Below are 21156 nucleotides of genomic sequence, written 5' to 3'. Positions count from 1 at the left end.
GCTTGGGGAATAGAGACTGAGAAAATTCAAGGGCTACTCAGATGAGAGAGAGTAGAGAGGACCTTGAAATGGGAGCAGGAAAGAAAAGCTTTGGTCATGAGATCCATGTAGCATGGAAGAAAGATCATAGAGGATATGTAAGTCAGTGTAAAATTCTTAACAACATGTACACAGAGCCCTGTATGCCTGGGACATAGTAGGAAAGGCATACAGTAAGAATGCAATAATCATTAGCTACTCTAATTGCTGTCCTTTACATTATTTTTCTATTTGGTTATGACCAGTCCCTTTACTACCAGGAGTCCAGATTCTCCTCCATAGGTGATTCTAGACTGCAGCTACATGCCCCTAGGCCTCTCAACCGTCTCTTCCTGTCTTTGTCTTGCCCACTACACTCCTGGTACTCACTCTTTAAGCTTCTAGAATAACCAGCCAAGTGCTTGGATTTTTATCTCCTTTCATGGATACAGTAAGGCCCTCCGTAATCTCCTTAGTCCTGCTGTCACTAGAGCTCTGGATCTCTTCTCATCACATGAATGGTCTATGCTTGTGTCTACACAAAAGTAGGTAGTACATCTTCACTCGGCAATAAAAAGCCCTCATTTTAATACTTTGTCTTCACAAATTTAAATCTACTTGCATAAATGCAACTTATATATAGTAGGCACAAAACCCACCACAGTGATAAGGACTGCTCAACTCATACTTCTGAGCTATGTAAGTACAACCCGAAATAAGAACTGACACTATAGCCACTGCCTTTGTCCTTCATGACAGCATTTGGGGTCTTTTTTCTGGGTCTCTGGGGAAGACCTAGCAGAGCCCAAGATGAAATAGTCTAATGCCTTGATTATTATCTAAGTGGCTGTTATGGGCTGATCGCATCCCCTTCTCTCAATTCAGATATTGAAGCCCGAACTCTTAGCACCTCAGAATGTGACTGTATTTAGAGAGAGGACCTATGAAGAGGTGATTAAATTAAAGTAGGCATTAAAGTGGGCCCTGATCCAATCTGAGCGGTGTCCTTAGAAGATGAGAAGATTTGAACACAGAAAGACACAGCAGGGGTGTGCATGCACAGAGAAAAGACCACAGGAGAACACAGCGATGAAGAACCTATCTGCAAGCCAAGGAAGGAGGTCTCAGGAGAACTCAAACCTACCAACACCTTGATTTTGGACTTCTAGCCTCCAGAATTGTAAGAAAATAAACCTCAGTTGTTTAAGCCATCCAGTCTGTGGTACTTTGTTATAGCAGCCCTAGCAAATCAAAACAGTACGTTAGTGAGCAAGTTGGATCAATGCTGACAAGACCTATTGGTAAGAAGTGGATATATAGAATTTTCTGGAAAAGTCATTCATAAAGGAAACATGGTACAGAAAAGCTAAGGAAAATGTTGGCAGACCAGAACTCAAGGGACAGGTCTTCCAACTTACAGTTGTGGGACTGAGTATAGTTTATTTAACTTTCATAAACTTCACTTCCACATCTTTAAATAGGCATCATATTTCCCAAGGAGGTTATGAAGGTTAAGTCAAATAGGAAAATGCCCAGGACATTGTTCTACTTTCATTTGTTGTTCAGTCTCTAAGTCGTGTCTGCCTCTTTGTGACCCCATTAACTGTAGGATTCCCTGTCCTTCACCACCTCCCAGTTTGCTCAGACTCATGTGTTTTGAGTCAGTATTGACTTACTGTCAATACTGTGACTCAGTGTATTGATGTCACCCAAACATCTTATCCTCTGTCGTCCCCTTTTCCTCATGCCTTCAATCTCCCCCAGCATCAGGATCTTTTCCAATGAGTTGGCTCTTCGTATCGGGTGGCCAAACCACTGGAGCTTCAGCTTTAGCATCAGCCCTTCCAATGAATATTCAGGGCTGATTTCCTTTAGGATTGACTGGTTTAATCTCCTTATTGTTCAAGGGACTCTCAAGAATCTTCTCCACCACCACAGTTTGAAAGTATAGATACTCAACTAATAATGTCTCCTGTCTTTTCCTTCAAAGAGGCTCAGACAGCTGAATGCCAGCTAAACAACATTTAAGCTGCGGTTGACCTTGTTCCACTGGATCTTGTAGCTGTAACTAACTATACACTTGAAATCAGCTTGTATTCTGCTTCAGCTGCTTGAGAGCTACTGGAGTCAACAAAATCTTTTCCCCAAGACTTATAATGTACAAAATATTGAAAGCTGGGAAAATATGTAATATATCAAAGATGGTTCTGGTTTCCCTAAGCCACTGAAGGGCCAGAGGCATATCTCTTTCTGTTTGTGCTGGGAATTCTTCCAAATTGCAGTAAGGTTCAGTCTCAACCACTCAAAAGCTAATGTCCAATCCTAGCACATTGTACAGCTCTCCACCACAAGCCAATCAATTGGCTCATCGTTATTATTTAATATCTGTCTTGGTCCATGGTAGGCAATTTGTTATATACCAACCAAGTACTGTGGTCCCTATTAAAAGTGCAAATTGCTTTTTCTTCCAATTTATAGGAAAAAAAATAAGAAGTGTTTAAAGTTTAGTGTTTTTTTGGATTTAAATTTAATGTACTTAGGGTTTGGAGAGAGTACCTGTCAGGAAGTCATTATTGTGCTGAGGTTTGACTCACACATCTATTTCTGTACTAATTTTCCATCAAGGAACAAAATAGTCTTTTCCTTACAGTGCCAATCAGCCTACCCCCCAAATCCATCTGTCAGGTATCATTTCCCATTTATGTCTTTATATAGGATTTCCTGTCATTGCTATATGATGGAACCCTAAATTACTGTCTAAAAGTACACATCTATATGTCATTGCTTTCCATCACTTTCATCATTGATGGAAAATTGATCTTCAAGAGAAAAGAACTTTTCCACAAACATCTGAATAAATGAAAACTATTTTAATTACATATCATTTAATTACATGCATTTAAAAATAACTTTTATGTCTTATTTTCTCAATTTAAAGCCTAGAAAAACTTTAATAATTTTAAACAAACTAATGGAAGGCAATAAGATAAGAAATATTCCTTGTTCTTCCAAGTTCTAAATCATTAAAATGTTGACCATTTAAACATCTGTAATTTTGCATGTTAAATGGCTGTGGGCTTAAGAAATCTTCTTAGGGTCTCTAATTGAATTTGCTGGGAAAGGCAGTAATTGAGTAGCAATTATAGCACTCCAACTGGAACTTTGTCAAAAGTAGCTCTCCACTCTAGGATGCAGGTAAGAAACAAAATGCAATATGGCAGGAAGACTTATTTAAAAGATGGCTACCAGGATGCTCACTGACTCAGAAGATTGATATTCACAACATCCTAGAAAGACAAAACAGAGCTCTTACTGAAGGATACTTGGATTAGTTATTCTTTCAAAAGTGCAAAGAACCAATTATTCACATAGCATCCGAGTTGGGTGAGTCTCCCCTATGTGCATGCTTCACTAGCAAGTAAAGCTAATGTAAAGTAAAGCCAATGAAGCTTGGATGAACTGGTGGAAGAGGATCCAACCTTAGAGAAATGGGGAAATATCCTCAAACATCTTCCTGCTCATCGTGTATTCATGGTGAACACTGGTGGTGTCTGTCCACACCTCTGACACACGTTTCAAGGAGTAAGGTTCATATATGATGAAACTGTGCATTAGTACGTAGAATCCAAACATACATGCATGGTAAAGTGGGCAATCCCATGCATAGGTAGGGATAATATCTTTGTGAAAATAAGGCCATTCATTTTCATTCTCCCTGAAATTTATGCCCATTTGCAGATTTATAGCTCTTTAGATCCTCAGGACAACAGAAATGCTGAGGAGAGACAGAGATAGAGAATCAGATCAGTTCAGATCAGATCAGTTACTCAGTCATGTCCAACTCTTTGCAACCCCATGAATCGCAGCACGCCAGGCCTCCCTGTCCATCACCAACTCCCGGAGTTCACTCAGACTCACGTCCATTGAGTCAGTGATACCATCCAGCCATCTCATCCTCTGTCATCCCCTTCTCCTCTTGCCCTCAATCCCTCCCAGCATCAGAGTCTTTTCCAATGAGTCAATTCTTCGTATGAGGTGGCCAAAATACTGGAGTTTCAGCTTTAGCATCATTCCTTCCAAAGAAATCCCAGGGCTGATCTCCTTCAGAATGGACTGGTTGGATCTCCCTGCAGTCCAAGGGACTCTCAAGAGTCTTCTCCAACACCACAGTTCAAAAGCATCAATTCTTCAGCGCTCAGCCTTCTTCACAGTCCAATTCTCACATCTATACATGACCGCAGGAAAAACCATAGCCTTGACTAGACGGACCTTTGTTGGCAAAGTAACATCTCTGCTTTTGAATATGCTATCTAGGTTGGTCATAACTTTCCTTCCAAGGAGTAAGCGTCTTTTAATTTCATGGCTGCAGTCACCATCTGCAGTGATTTTGGAGCCCAGAAAAATAAAGTCTGACACTGTTTCCACTGTTTTCCCATATATTTGCCATGAAGTGATGGGACCGGATGCCATGATCTTCGTTTTCTGAATGTTGAGCTTTAAGCCAACTTTTTCACTCTCCACTTTCACTTTCATCAAGAGGCTTTTGAGTTCCTCTTCACTTTCTGCCATAAGGGTGGTGTCATCTGCATATCTGAGGTTATTGATATTTCTCCCGGCAATAGGTTTGCTAAATTCCTCTAAACCCTTCTTTAACATAACAAGGTCCAAGACTCAGTTTATAAAATCTGTCCAACCCAAAATGTAGAGAAAATATCCCTCTTGCCTCTAGGTCATAAAACTCACGATACAAAGGAGATAGGACTTGTAGTGAGTGCACAACACTGCTGTTTTTTTCTATTCCTGGGAGATTGAAGGAAGTTAGAAAAAGAAGATGAGATGAGGAGAGGTAAGGTAAGATACAATAAGACAAGGTAAGGACTTGATAGGGTCCTCAGAAGTGAGGAAAGACTAAGAACAGAGGAGATCGCTTGTCCTGGTTTTCCCCATGGGGTTTAAGAATGAATCTGGGCTTCCCCAGTGGCTCAGTGGTAAAGAACCCACCTGCCAATGCAGGAGACAAAAGAGACAAAGGTTCAGTCCCTGGGTTGGGAAGATCCCCTGGAGGATGGCATGGCAATCCACTCCAGTATTCTTGCCTGGGGAATCCCATGACAGAGGAGACTGCCGGGCTACAGAACACGGGGTTGCAAAGAGTCAGACATGACTGAACCAACTCAGCACTGTCAACCAGAAGCAAACCACATCTAAGTATACCAGATGGAACAGTGTTCAGTTCAGTTAAGTTCAGTCGCTCAGTTGTGTCCGACTCTCTGCGACCCCATGAACTGCAGCATGCCAGGCCTCCCTGTCCATCACCAACTCCCGGAGTTCACCCCAACCCATGTCCATTGAGTCAGTGATGCCATCCAACCATCTCATCCTCTGTCGTCCCCTTCTCCTCCTGTCCTCAATATTTCCCAGCAGTGTAGTTTGACAGAAAAAAGCATGCCCAAGCATTCCCTGACAGTTGCCCTTACTGCGCACTCTTGGTTTGAGTGTGGCCCGGTGAGACACAGGAAGCCCTGCAGCTCCAGAGTGGAAGTAACGGGAAGTGGAGAGAGCTCTGAGCTGGTGGTGAGTTCCCCACAGTGAAGATGGAGCAGAATTGGGGGAAACCTCTAACACCCATGAGAGCTGAACTGAGGCTGCGTTGACAAAGAGGGCCAGAGTGGCCAGACATTGTTCTGCCGGTTGCAGACAGCAGCTGACAATATCAGCAGTACTAGCCCTTGCTGGGTGGACCGAGGACACAGTCCCAGAGCTACAAGCCGCTGGAGGATACTACCCCCAATGACCTAAACTCTTCCCTCCAGCACGGGGCTACGCTGCCACACATGTTCACATTTACCCAAGTATTCATCAGAAAGAAGCTGGAGAAGGGGACAGAGGAAACAAAAGTTCGGATCAATTTTTTTTTTTCCTGTTTTCTTCCTTCTACTCTAGGACTGCAGTTTGTAAGGAAACCAAGTTAAGCCTCGAGAAAATAAGAGAGCCCCATCTTCTCTGCATAACAGTGTAAAAACAATTGAAGTTGTACTGTTTCTTTGCATCTACAAACATACAAACACAAATATAATATCAAAGTGGCTAGCTATTCCCTGAAAACAGGACAGGTCATGGGTCACTTGTGTCTGGGGATGGCCTTAGATTAACAAAGCATACTGAGCTTACCACAATTGATTTTCTAAATCCTCTCCTGCTTTCGAAATATCAGCTCTGCCCTTCCCATGCTCCCTGAGTATGTATTATATATTTCCCAATAGATCTGCTTGGCTAGATAATTTTACCAAATGAGTTACTACCTTATGGAAGTATGTTTGCATCCCAAGAAATTAACTACTCAGGCATTTTCTGAGTTCCAGGTTAAAGAAAAACACACAAAAGTACTGCATGGCACCATGTAAAAACAGGAAGGGAAAAGATATATCTCTCTGTTTTAAACTAAATATTCATGGTCCACAACCCGGTTCTGGCTCTCATGTTCCCTTTTAAAGAAATCCTACTTTCTCCAAAACATTTTGGCAAAGCTGGTGAATAAATAAATCATTGTTCTCTGCAACGGGGATAAATAAAACCAAGGACATTATCAACATAGCTTTCCTTTCCCCCCATGATATTGTGGGAAGGTACAAGGAATCCTTATGGGTATCATGAGGAAGAAATCAGGAATCAGGAGTTAGATTTGTTGTGGCCTCTCCTGATGGAATATTTTGAGATGCTGTTAAAAATATACTTTCTCTAGATTATTTGCTGTTTTGGTGAGAAATGAATTCGGAAGTGCCATCTTGGCAGTTTTAGCACTAAGTTTTTTCCTTCAAAATTGTTCCAGGCATCATCATGTATTTCTTAACAAAAGGCCCTGAAAATTGAAGAAGGTCCATGCCATATGGGCAGATGCACTGTAGCAAGTTCCGAGAGGCCTGTGTTCCAGACCATCTTCATCCTACTTATAAGTCACTTTGTAAAGCCTCCTGAATTGTAAAATAACCCATTTACCTCAACAGGTAATTCTGAGGTTCTAAATAAAATTGAGAACTCAGATCAAGCAGGGTGTCTTGTTTTTATAGTGAAAAGTAAAAGTGTCAGTCACTCAGTTGTGTTCGACTCTTTGTGACCCTATGGACTGTAGCCTGCCAGGCTCCTCTGTCCATGGGATTCTCCAGGCAAAAATACTGGAGTGGGTTGCAATTCCTTTTTCCAGAGGATCTTCCTGACCCAGGGACTGAACCTGGGTCTCCTGCATTACAGGCAGATTCTTTACCATCTGAGCCACAAGGGACATCCTCTTGATTATATAGCAGTCTTTCTAAAGATTTTCTTCAATGGAAGAACACATAGATTGGACTGAGTATACTTAATCATTCCTCCATCCCCACATCAACAATCTTTAAAAAAAACAACTTTTGGTACTACTTGCACTTATACATCAAAGCATAGAATAAGTCATTTCCAAGATGTGAAAATGTGAGCAAATTGGGCTAGCTGAGAAGTAAGAGAGAAGAAATGATCCATTTAGAGGAAATAGCTCCTTTAGAGTGCTCTCATTGTCCCTAAACTCCTCCCAAGTATTCTAAGTCTGACTGGCATTAACAGTACAATTTGATTGAGTTTTATTTGGCTCAAATTGCTGTTTTGGTAGCCTTACTGCCCAACAGCTGCTCATCTAATCCAGAAAAAGAAAAAGCCAAAACTCACTGAAGAGCCATTTCCTTGCTTCATTTCATTCATGTGCTACTGGCAATTGAATTACATTTTCAAAATATTTCATATGCAGAAAAGTTTAGAACATTCAATAAAGCCAGCTGTGGAAGACAAAGTCAGATTAAAGCCACAGCAAGGCACAAGAGATTTATTTTGATTGGAAAGGTCACCCCTGGCAATGGCATTTTTTTTTAACTGATTTGCCCCTCTTCTGTAAGTATACTGTTGTTTCGGTAAGTAAATGTGACATTCTGAGCAAAGCCACTGAGCTTTTCCTGACAGTGCCACCTGGAAATACTACCCCTCTACTGATTTAGGTAGGCTTCCAGTCACTGCCTTTCCGTAGCAGTAGCAGATACGTGCATGTGTGGGAAGTCTCTTCAGTCCTGTCTGACTCACTGCGACCCTATGGACTGTAGCCCACCAGGCTCCTCTATCCAAGAGCTTTTCCAGGCAAGAATACTGGAGTGGGTTGCTGTGCCCTCCTGCAGGGGATCTTCCCGACCCAGGCACTGAACCCATGTCTCTTACGTCTCCTGCAATTGCAGGCGGGTTCTTTACCACTAGTGCCGCCTGGGAAGCCCCAGCTTCCCTTTAAGAAACCCATTGGCCTAGATGAAAATAGAAACTTGCTTACTTGATTTCCAACTGAATTCTGCCAAAGATCACAGCAGAGAGTAAGCACAGCAGGGCTCGCTAATCTGGAGTCCCAAGGATAGTAACCATGTGTATGTCAGCACCACATAACTCCAGGGAGCATCAAGCATCCTCTTATATTCCTGTGCTGTTCCTCTAGCGTTCCTATCATCGTGCATTTTTCTCAGAAGAGAGTCCATAACTTCCATCAGACTTCTAAAATTATTCCTGACATCAAAAATTAAGGATATTCATCAGGTTCCAAGAAAAAGAATAGAAAATATCTTGTCTTTGTATCTGATTTCTATTTTTTTCTATATTATGCAAAAGAGACAATGCTGCAAAGTGGCTTCTTTGCGTTTATGTTAAAAGCTTTGATTTATCATTAATCAAGATTATTCAGAGGCAAATTATGCATGTCTGCATTTGTCAGTCTTCTCTGCCTATTTTATTTCTGACTATCTTCACTAACTGATTATATGCTTGTCTACCAGAGGGTATACAGAAGGTAATGAGGTGAATATATTACTTATTCATTCTGCTAAAAAGCTGGGTGAAGAAGATATAATAATATAATCTAATATAATCTATTGGTTTTCAATGAGAAACTATTATTTGACATTTTCAATTTTCTTGTTGTTTACATCTCTTTTACCACTGATAATTGAAGGTCAACCTTGCAGTGAGATAGGTATGTATTACCCCACACAACACAAGTATTTTTCTTTCCTGCTTATCCAACTGTATGATCTTCCAAAAACTTTTTGGAAAAGAAAACACTAGCTATCAAATGTACAGAAATGATTGACGAGTGATATTCTGTGAAATCAAGTACAGAAACAAATAGGTTGTATGTGTGTTGGAATAGCGGGGTGGAGGAGGGAGGGTCAGAAAACATCAAACGTTCAGCCCAGAGACCAAGTGACCGGTAGTTATTCGATAGTAATTATCTTCCTGGTGAGTATGAGCAGTCTCTTCTCCACATTCTGATACAAAAGACATAGAAAATTTGCTCACTCACACTAAACAAATGGCACTGGAATCTACATGCACTGCAACAATGTAGAAGATCATTACAGCTCAGGCAAAAGGAATTCAATCACCTCGTGGAGATAATGAAAGAGTTGCACACTTTTAATCAGATATTGATTGATTACTGTAATATTCTCCTGTAACAGTAGCTGTGGGCATAAGAAGTAGGGGAAGAATGGAAGAGATTTTCAGGAGGATATAAAGTAAATAAATCTTTGAGACTTGAAAACTGCAAAACAGCTCAACTGATACTTTAAAAGCCTGATTTTTACTTTTGCAGCCTATAATGAAGTCTGTTCTTATTGATTATTGGGCAGCCGACAGAGTATAAGAATTTGTGGATGGTTCTCCAGTGTTAATAAATGTCCTTGTTTACTAGATTTCCTGCCAGCTACCCCAACCAGTTAGTTTTATTAGTGGCTCAAACAGCAAAAGTCTTAAAACTACAAGTTCCATTTTATTTTATATTCCAAGTTGTGTGTGGAATGGGCTTCCCTTGTAGCTCAGCTGGTAAAGAATCTATCTGCAATGTAGGAGACCCTGATTTGATCCTGGGTGGGGAAGATTCCCCGGAGAAGGGATAGACTACCCACTCCAGTATTCTTGGGCTTCCCTCATGGCTCAGATGGTAAAGAATCTGCCTGCAATGCTGGAGACCTGGGTTTGATCCCTGGATTGGGAAGATCCCCTGGAGGAGGGCAGGGCAACGCACTCCAGTATTCTTTCCTGAAGAATCCCCATGGACAGAGGAGCCTGGCAGGTTACACTCCACGGGGTTGCAAAGAGTTGAGCACGACTGAGTGATTAAGCACATACATAAACTGTGTGTAGCTGTCATATAATCGTGTTACTAAAGTGAAAAGTGAAGTCGCTCAGTCGTGTCTGACTCCCTGTGACCCCATGGACTGTAGCCTACCAGGCCCCTCCATCCATGGGATTCTCCAGGCAAGAAGACTGGAGTGGGTTGCCATTTCCTTCTCCAGGGGATCTTCCCGACCCAGGGATTGAACGCAGGTCTCCTGCATTGCATGCAGATACTTTAACCTCTGAGCCACCAGGGAAGCCCCTAACTTTAGATGAAATCTACATTTCTTGCTTTGCAGAACGTGCAGCATAATGTGTATGGACTTGTAATAACCGTTATAGATGAAGAAAAAGACCTGGAATGGTCTTTTACATCTCTATTCTGAGTTTTCACTAGTTGGTGAGACTTTTCTGCATGTCTCTGAGGACAAGTGAATCAGCATGACTATGTTAATAATAAGAGATCAATTCCATTTTGCAAATGTTTACAGGACATATTAAAAATGCATGAACACATTTTACATTACTTTGAGATATTGTATGTTTTTCTTGTTTATCTTTTTGAAATGTGTTTCTATTTAATTTTCCCACAGAAATTCTTATTTAAATATCATACTTTTATGATTAAAATATTTAATTGATCATTTGTAGTTCTTTCCAAAATATGCTAATAAATTGAAATGATATTTTTCTGTGACAGGAAAAGCTCATTAAATGTTGAAACATTCTTTCAGATTCAGCTATCATTAAAATTATTGCTATTATATAATAGGTCAAAAGAAAGTAAAAATTTCCAGAAATGGGCTATTTAATGAGCAAAATAAGACTATATTTTTTCCACTTAGCTCCTGCATCCATGAATGGATACCAGTTATTGGTAGAATAACACAGAGCTCAAGATCCACTATTTTTACTTTTGTTTTATAAATAAATACTTTGAGGAATCTTGTTCATATCTGTTTTTTTAATACTAATGTTATTCAAGTAAATGAATTCCTTTCAGTTAAATACTAAAAATCATAAAATGATCCACCCTGCAGAAACAATTTAATCCTATCCTCCTTCAGTTTTCTTGAAAGCAAAGAATTAGGAGCCACCTGACTTTCAAAAAGATCTTGTTACTCGATGATTTGAGTTATTCATTTTCTCAATTTCTGGGAAGATTACCAAGAAGACTTTTCTAAGACTTATGAAATGCTCATTAATTATACATTTTAAAAAATTTAGAGGCAAGACATTTTTCATGGCCAATGCAGTTAGTCAAATCAGACTTAGAAAAAAATTCAGAGAAAGTCAGAAAAAGGTTGACTTTAATATATGCATCAATGAATATTATAAAATCTACTAAGAAATAGATTGTATTGTACAAAGTATTTATTTGGGTTATCCAGTGATTGCATATGAAACCACCTTAAAACTTAATGGATTTAAATGGCAACACTTTATCTTTTCCATGATTCTGTGGGTTAACTAGATAGTTCTCCTGCTTCACATGAGATACTAGGATAGCTAAAATGTTCAAAATGACCTCACTCACATGACTGGTGGTTGGTACTCGTCAAAGGTTGGGAGGTTAGATGTGGCTGTTGGCCAGGGACCCCAGCTCTTAATAGAAGCCTCTCTATGTCTCTGCTTGGACTTCTCATAGCAAAGCTGTTCCTAAACGAAGCTTCAGGAAGACAAGCCCCAGGGTACAAGCACTTATTAAGACTTGTATCATTCTCACTAATGTCTCATTGGCTGAAACTGACCACTAAAAGCTAAGCACTCCTTGCCTACTGTGGTTGAAATGGTGGAGCAGGAAGACCCTGAGCTCACTCCTACCATGGGCACACCAAAATTACAATATTTACAGAGTAACTACATATGAGAATGACTGGAAGACTAGCAGAAAAGACTTCTAGAACAAAATATATAAAGAAGTAACTACAGTGACACAGGTAGGAAAGGCAGAGGTCAGTCAAGACCCCGATCCTCAGGTGGTGACCCACAAGCAGGAAGATAATCACAGCTGCAGAGGTTCTACCAAAGAAAAGAGGGGTCCAAATCCCACATTGTTCTCCCCAGACTGGGAGTCCTACACCAGGAAGATGAGACTAGAAATCAACTACAAGGAAAAAAAAAAAAAAAAAAAACCTACCAAGCACATGGAATCTAAACAACATGCTGCTAAAGAACCAGTGGGTCACTCACCTAAGTAGTCAAAGGGGCAATTAAAAAAATACCTGAAGACAAGTGAGAATGAAAACACAACCATTCAAAATATATGGGGTGCAGCAAAAGCAGTCCTAAGAGGAAAGTCTAGAGCCATACAAGCCTACCTCAAGAAACAAGAAAAATCTCAAATAAACCACCTAACTTTACACCTAAAGGAAGCAGAAAAAGAAAAACAAACAAAACCCAAAGTAAGTAGAAGGAAAGAAATAATGAAGAACAAAGCAGAAATAAATGAAATAGAGACCAGAAAAAGAGAGAAGCTCAATTAAAGTAGGATCTGGTTCTTTGATAAACCTCTAGCCAGACTCATCAAGAAAAAATGAGAGAGGGCCCAAATAAATAAAATCAGGAACAAAAGAGGAGATATTACTACAAAACCCACAGAAATACAAAGGATCAAAAGAGATTACCATGAACAATTTTTATGCCAGTAGAAAGGACAACCTAGGAGAAACTGATAAATTCCTAGAACTTATTCTATTATTCTCAAACTATCCCAAAATATTGAAAGAGGAGAAGTGCTTTGAAATTCATTCTACAAGCAAGCATTACTCTGACACCAAGATCAGACAAAGACACCATAAAGAAAAGAAAATTACAAGCCAATATCATCAATGAACTCAGATGCAAAAATCCTCAACAAAATATTAGCAAACTGAATTCAACAATATATGAAAAGATAATTCACTATGATGTTTTGGGATTTTCCCCAGGATACAAGAGTGGTCCAATATCAGTAGATCAATTAATGTAATACACCACATTAACAAAAAAAAAGGATAAAAATCATATGATCATCACAATAGGTATAGAAAAAGGTTTTGAAAAATTTCAACATCCATTTACAAAAAAATTCTCAGCGGAGTGGGTGGAGAGGGAACGTACCTCAACATTACAAAGACCGTGTATGACAAACCAAGGGAGGGAAGAATATACTATAGGGAAAAGACAACCTTTTCAATGAGTGGTGGGGGGAAAACTGGACTATTACATGGAAAATAGTCCAACTGGATTACTTTCTCACACCATATGTAAAAATAAACTAAAAATGGATCAAATACTTAAGTGTAATATCTGAAACTATAAAAATTCTAGAAAAAACATAGACACAAAGCTCTTTGACAGAGGTCTAGCAATATTTTTTTGAGTATATCTCCTCAGGCGAGGGAAACAACAGCAAATATAAACAAATGGAACTACATCAAACTAAAAAGCTTTAATACATAAAGAAAACTATTAGTAAAATAAAAAGACAGCCTACTGAATGAGACAAGATATTTGCAAATGATATATCTGGTAAAGCGTTAATACCTAAAATACAAAAAGAACTCACACAACTCAACTTCAAAAAACAAAAAGCCTCATTAGAAAATGAACAGAGGAAAAGACATTTTTCCAAAGAAGACATACAGATATCATAGACATGAGAAGATGCTCAATAGTCTTTTGATTGATAGGGAAATCAATTGATTGCTAATCAATACCACAATGAGATATCACCTCATACTTATAAAAATGGCTATTATCCAAAAGACAACAAATAACAATTGTTGGTGAAGATGTGGAGAAAAAGGAGCCCTCAAGCATTGTTGGTGGAATTGTAAATTGATACAGCCACTATGGAAAATGTATGAGGTTTCTTCAAAAATTAAAAATAGAGCTGCCATATCATCTAACAACTTCACTTCTGGGAATTTACCCAGAGAATACAAAAACACTTGTTTGAAAAGACATATGCACTCCAATGTTCATAGCAGCATTATTTACAATAGTTAAGGTACAGAAGCAACCAAGTGTCCATCAACAGATGAATGGATGAAGACGTGGTACACACACACAATGAAAAATTAGCCACAAAAATTAAGTTACAAATGGTGATTTGTAACAATATGGATGGAACTGGAGACTATTATGGGAAGTGCATAAGTCAGAGAGAGAAAGATACATACCAAGTTGTCCCACTGATATGTGGAATCTAAAAAACAAAACAGCAAAATAAAGCAAAATGAAAGACTCATAGGTACAGCAACCAAATGAGTAGTCTCCAGGAGGTAGGGGGAAGGGCCTTCTCCTTGTGGCCTTGTTTTATCACTAAGTTGTGTCTGATTCTTTTGTGACCCTGTGGACTGTAGCCCACAAGACTCCTCTGTCCAGTGGACTTCCCCAGGCAAGAATACTGGCTGCTGCTGCTGCTGCTAAGTCACTTCAGTCGTGTGTGACTCTGTGCGACCCCAGAGATGGCAGCCCACCAGGCTCCCCTGTCCCTGGGATTCTCCAGGCCAGAACACTGGAGTGGGTTGCCATTTCCTTCTCCAGTGCATCAAAGTGAAAAGTGAAAGTGAAGTCACTCAGTCGTGTCCGACTCTTAGTGACACCATGGACTGCAGCCCACCAGGCTCCTCCGTCCATGGGATTTTCCAGGCAAGAGTACTGGAGTGGGGTGCCATTGCCTTCTCCAAGAATACTGGAGTGGGTTGCTATTTCCTTCTCCAGGGGATCATCCCTGGCCCAGGAATCAAACTCACGTCTCCTGCATTGGCAGATGGATTCTTTACCACTGAGCCAGCAGGGAAGTCCAGGGGGAAGGGAGGGTGGATCAAACAGATGAAGAGGATTAAGAGGAACAAATCTCCAGTTACATAATAAATAAGTCATGGGATTGTAATAAATAGCACAGGGAATACAGTCAAATAATATTGCTGGAACTTTGTGTGGGGACAGATGGTAACTAGACTTATGGTGTTGATCATTTCATAATGTATACAAATGTAAAATTATTGTGTAGTACTCCTGAAACTAACATAATAGTAGTGTGTGTTAGTCGCTCAGTCATGTTCAACTCTTTGCAACCATGTGGACTGTAGCCCACCACACGCCTTTGTTTATGGAATTCTCCAGGCAAGAATACTGGAGTGGATAGCTATTCCCTTCTCCAGGGAATCTTCCCAACCCAGGGATCAAACCTAGGTCTCCTACATTGCAAGCAGATTCCTTACCATCTGAGCCACCAGGGAAGCCCCCATGGAGGCCATAGTTTTACTCCTGAAACCAACATAATATTGTATGTCAACTATGTTTCAATTAAAAAAAGAGAGAACTAAATACTACTTAAAAACCACCACTTAAACCAATAGCCAAGCCCAGAGTCAACACAGAAAAGGAAAGACTATAAAGCAGTCAGAATATTGGGAAGCATGATTTATTGGCGGGCCACTGAAGGAACAGTGTATCATAGAACTTTTTAAAATAGAAAAAGTATTCAAGAAAGTTTAAGTTTTTGTACAAATAATATCCTTTTGACACTGTAAATATTTAACTCTATTCTCCTCTTACTTGTGTGGTCTCTGAAAAAAAGTCTCATGTAATTCTTCTCCTTGTCCCTCTGTAAGTAAGCTATTTTTATTTTTTCCTTCTCTGGCTTCTGTCAGGATTTTCTCTTTGTCTTTAATTTTATGAAGCTTGAATATGATATGGTTGAGTGTCAATTTTTTTTTATATTTACCATGTTTATTGTTCTCTGAGCTTCCTGGATCTGTTGGTAGGTACCTGTCTTTAAATTTAGAAAGTTCTCAGCTGCTATTATTTCAAATATGCCTTCTGTTCCTTTCCCCTCATTTTCCTTCTAGTACTCCTATTATATATATGTTAAACCTTATGCTGTTGTCCCCCCGTTCTTGGATATTCTGTTCTGCTTTTCTTACTGTTTTCTCTTTGATCTTCAGTTTGGGAAGTGTCTACTGAGATAGTCTCAGTCTCAGAGGTATTTTCCTCAGTGATGTCTAGTCCACTAATAAGCCCATCAAAGGCATTCTTCATATCTGTAACAGTGTTTTTATATCTAGCATTTGTTTTTAGTTCTTTCTTATAATTTTCATTTTTTGCTTACATTGCCCATCTGTTCTTGCATGCTACCTACTTTATCCATTACATTCTTTAGCATATTAATAGCAGTTACTTTACATTCCTTGTCTGATAATTCAACGTCCTTGTCATACCTATTTCTGACGATTGCTCCATCTCTTCAAGTTGTGTTTTCCTTTCCTATTGGTATGCTTTGTAGTTTTTTCTTGATAGCCAGACATGATATACTGGGTAAAGGAGCTGAGGTAGCTAGGCCCTTAGCACGAGGTCTTATGTTTCTCTGGCTAGGGGTTAGGCAGTGCTTATTGTTTGTTATAGCTGTGTGTCAGAGGCTAAAATTTCCTCTAGAGTCTTTGCTTTTATTTCTTTTGTTGTCTTTTTACACCCCAGAGATTCATTAAATAGCATCTGAGGCTTGCAGTTCATTTTAGCTCTATTACTATGCTGAAGCCCTGCTGATACGGTGTTAAGTTGTCATTTAATGAGCCTGAGTTGGACATTTCCTTTTCCTCAAGTGGGTTAGGCTTTGGTGAAAACCCAGTCCACTACATTCTGATCAACTAATTTCCTTTGATGGCAGGCCTGGCTGTGGAGAGCTCTGGATGCATTTCCAGAACATATTTCCCCTCCTCCTGCTGGGTCTTCACTGTGAGAACCAAGGCTTCTGGGTGTAAAGCTCAAAAAAAGTGCCCCCCACCCAAATATTGGATCCCTCAGTGTGGACTAACTGTGAAGTCAGTCCACACTGAGCCTCAAGCAGTTCATCAATTACAGTCTAAAGTGTTACTACAATTACTGGCCCCAAATGATAGCCTTTGCCCCCAGCTTTGCTGCCTGTAAGCTATGGTTCTATGTATCTGCCTGTTTGTCCAGTTTGGGGGCCAATATTTTGCCTCGGACCTCAATTCTCTGATGGATCTAAGAAGAGTTGTTGGTTTTTATTTTCTTCAGCTTTCTTCTTATTGTAAGAACTCCTAAGCACTTTACATGTTGAACTGAAAACAGGAGGTCCTTAAAATAATATTAATTTTCCATTGACTTATTTTCATGCAGATGCTGTGTAGCTAAAATTATAAGTTATTGTGAAGCAAGCTGTAAGATAAAAGACTTGGATTTTCCTCAGTAAATGTGTATGCATGAGTTTGGCTTTTAGAAATAATTCAGAAATCACTCCATTAATTTTTTAGATACAAATGATAAAATGTTACTTACATATTAAATGAACAATCAAGATACATATTACTAAAAAGTAATCACTTCTAAAAATATTTTGTGTTAATAGGAAATAAAAATATTAAACATTTCATAAAGTAACATAAGAGGATTGTAATGACTATGATTACTACATGATATGATTTGATAATATAGGTTTTAGGTACCTCATTGAAAACCTCACACCTTTGTTAAAAGAAATCATCTATAATTTGAATATGTGGTTTTATCCAGTATAATTTGAAAGGTCTAATAATCCATTAAACCTTACAGTTGAAATTAGAAGTAGAGCATCATTAATCTGTTCCATTTTGACTATTTGAAGTTACTTTTCTTTTCAGCCAATAAAAAAGAGATGAGTATAGAGAAAACCTGAAACAAAATTGTTTGCATATAATTACAAGATATGAGATTAGGCAAGATAAGAAAAAAATAAAATAAATCATTCTAGAATTCACTGTCAAAAGAACTGCATGTTCTGACAGGGGATAGAAGAGATGGGGTTGCTAAATATTTGCCAATACGCTCTCTACCCATATTCTATGTTCTACACTATATTTAATTTCAGAACCTCCCAACAAGGACCAAAACATCCTAATTCCAAGGTAACTTTTCACCATTTTCAGAAAAACTCTAAGGCCAGCAAAATGAGAATGCCTTGTCATATGTTTATACGTCAGTAGAGGAGGCTTCTTCAAACACCAGTATCCAAAATGATCCTTTGTTTAGGGTCCTAGGTGTCTTTACTTCCAAGGGCAATATATTAAAGTAGGATTTAGAATAGATGAGGGCTTCCCAGGTGGCTCAGTGATGAAGAATTGCCTGTCAATGCAGGAGCCGCAGGAGACATGGGTTCGATTCCTGGGTGGGGAAGATCCCCTGGAGAAGGAAATGGTAACCCACTCCAATATTTTTGCTGGATAATCCCATGGACAAAGGAGGCTGACAAGCTACAGTCCATGGGGTCAGAAAAGAGCTGGACACAACTGAGCACACACACAGTAGGACAGACTTTTTGTAAAAAGAGAGAGAAAGCCAATTATCCAAGGAGTAGAAAACTACTTCTCCCAGCCTACAAAAAGCTGGGAAAGTATATGAATGGAATTTGTGAATAAGCAAAATGATCCCCTTAACACCACAGAGCCCATATACCCTGAAAAAGTCTTTGTATATTTTCAGAGATACATGTTCACCAATTTGGTGACCAAGAGCCCACTTCCATATTTTTTAAATGGATATGCAGAAGCTCATAGAAGTTAAATGGCCTGCCCAGCCCTTCACAACCACTTGGTGGAGGAGGTGGGACTAGAAGTTAGGTTTTCCATCTCCCAAACAGTGTTTGTCCAACACACTGTTATTCTCATTTTATCTATGACAGAACTAGGTTCCAAGTCCAAAGATGTTAAGCATCCTGACCAAGATCTCTGTAATCTTGGGCAGAATTAGGGTTAGGAAAAACTTCATGTACTCATAGATCCTTCATCCTTCAATTGTCTACATTATACACTTAACCTATTGTTAAAATATCAGTTTGGAAGGAGTTAACATTAAATTATGAGTCATTTATCTCTCAGTGTGCATAAGGTAGGTTTCTATCAGAGAAATAAAAAGAAAGAGATAGTGCCTTTGTATCAGTTACAGTACAGTCAGAAGAGCAGACTCACTATGAGTGATGCGATTCTCCAGAGTACTCTGCTCTGGCATGGCAGCTAGGACCGTTGGATATGGTGGAGTCTGGAGGACTGGAGTAATTGAATCAACCAGAGTCTCTCTGCTGCCCTGAGATAAATACATTACATGAGTAAGAGATAAAACTTGGTTATTTTAAGCACATGGCATTTGGGGGAGTGTTTCTTGCATAGCATAACCTTGTCTACCCTGAGTAATGTAGAAAGCAGGGCAATTATCTAGACATTTAAATTAAATAATATTCTCTAGTCAAGTGAATGACATCCTCAGGAATGTGCAGAGTGGGATAATAGCAGTAAGGAACAATTTGAAGAATGTTGGCTAGGTCAGTGTTGTCCCCAAACGTCTGCATTGTCTCATCCTTCCCTTCAGTGTCTAAAATTTCATCTTGAAGTTGGGAATCAGTCTCAAGTTATCCATTTAAATAAGGCAAAAAACCCTGGGATAAGTAATGTCTAAATGATCAGATGTTTGCATGCTCAAGTGAATGTGTTTTTCCAGTCCATTTCCAGGATGAATCAGGGTAGCACAACAGTTATGCTGGAGATAAACTCAGAAGGTTTTCCTGGCATATATCTCAGAAAAGAAATATGTGCATGAGGGAAATTATGGAGGCTGTTTAATTACGGAAACAATTACTGAAATCCATCCTGACTTACTATTACAACAAGCCCAACCAATTAAAAGGACTACTGTAAGTACAGCCTCAGCAACTAGCTCAAGAACACTTGATAAGTTATAGCAAAGCTCCTATCTGACTCCCATATCAGGACTTTAGCCACCATACCCTGATACTACTTTGCCAGTTCTAAGACAAGGTGCCATGCACCACTGAAGAGAAAGAGGCAACAAAACAGACACCCATGAAGGAGAAGAAATGAGGACCCAAGAGGTAAAGAGTGAATCCCTTCCTGAGGTCCAGTCTCATGCCTATCAACAGGTAACATCAGAGAGCCTTGTATCCTTTCTTTTGTTAGAGTTGGTTTAGGTTTATTTCTCTTACTTACCATCAAGAGGGTCATAACTTAATGCTTGATTCCTAGCTCCATGGCTCTGTTTGAATTGGGAAATTTACAAGCAAGGTTCCTTTCTATCAACATTTGTCTTTTCTCAGGTTTGAGTAACAAGCAGCCAGACCTGAGTTTGGTAACGGTTTTCCTCTCTGCATAAAAAAGTTCTTCATCAATTCATTCTTCTCTGCAAGACAAGGAAGTTCCCATATCCCTTTACAGTTGTACTCGTGCTTTTGTTGTTGTTGCTGTTGTTATTGTTAAGGAATGAAATGAATGAAGTTGTATCCACAAGCGGATCAGACAGCAGTACCAAGACGGTGGAAGGTTATCAAAATTTAAATTAAACTAGGAGGAATTGGAAGCAAGACTTGATAATCATGAGGAGACAGAAAGCATCCATTCCTTCCTAGGAATCCCAGGATCCTTGGAAATATATCAGGGCACAGCAATATTTGAACTCAAGTCATTTTATCTGGACATAAAAATAAAGGATATAATCTAAGGACTTTAGGACCACCCAGCAGGGGCCATCTGTTTAGATTTCTATGTGGGTCTTGTGTGTCATTTCCCTTGACGAAGCCATGAGAACAACAGTTTTACTCTGAAACGAATGAAGCTAAAGTCCAGGGCCCTACATTTGCCTAGGTATCTTCAAGACTCTGGGAGGGATCCTCTCAACATTTTTGTTCAGTCATGAGATTGGCAGGCTCTACAGTCTATGGGATTGCAATGAGTCAGTTGTGACAAGGCACAGTGCTACATGCTTCTGTAAACTCTGCACGGCACTGATATTTGGACTGTATTTACTTAAGATCACTGCCCCTTTCTCCTCTGACTAGTTTTGGGGTCTTACTTCCCATTGTGTCATACGGGATTGAGGTGATGATGGGGCTCAGGATATACTACCCCAAAATACAGCACCTTGGCATATTGAATATTGTTAAGTTGTAGGAGTCTAAGCAAATTGAAGAAG

The sequence above is a fragment of the Bos grunniens genome, chromosome 4 (assembly GCF_055505025.1).
Source record: "Bos grunniens cultivar Pamir isolate PY7600 chromosome 4, Bosgru_T2T1.0, whole genome shotgun sequence".
Taxonomy (NCBI): Eukaryota; Metazoa; Chordata; class Mammalia; order Artiodactyla; family Bovidae; genus Bos; species Bos grunniens.
This window is presented reverse-complemented; position numbering follows the sequence as displayed.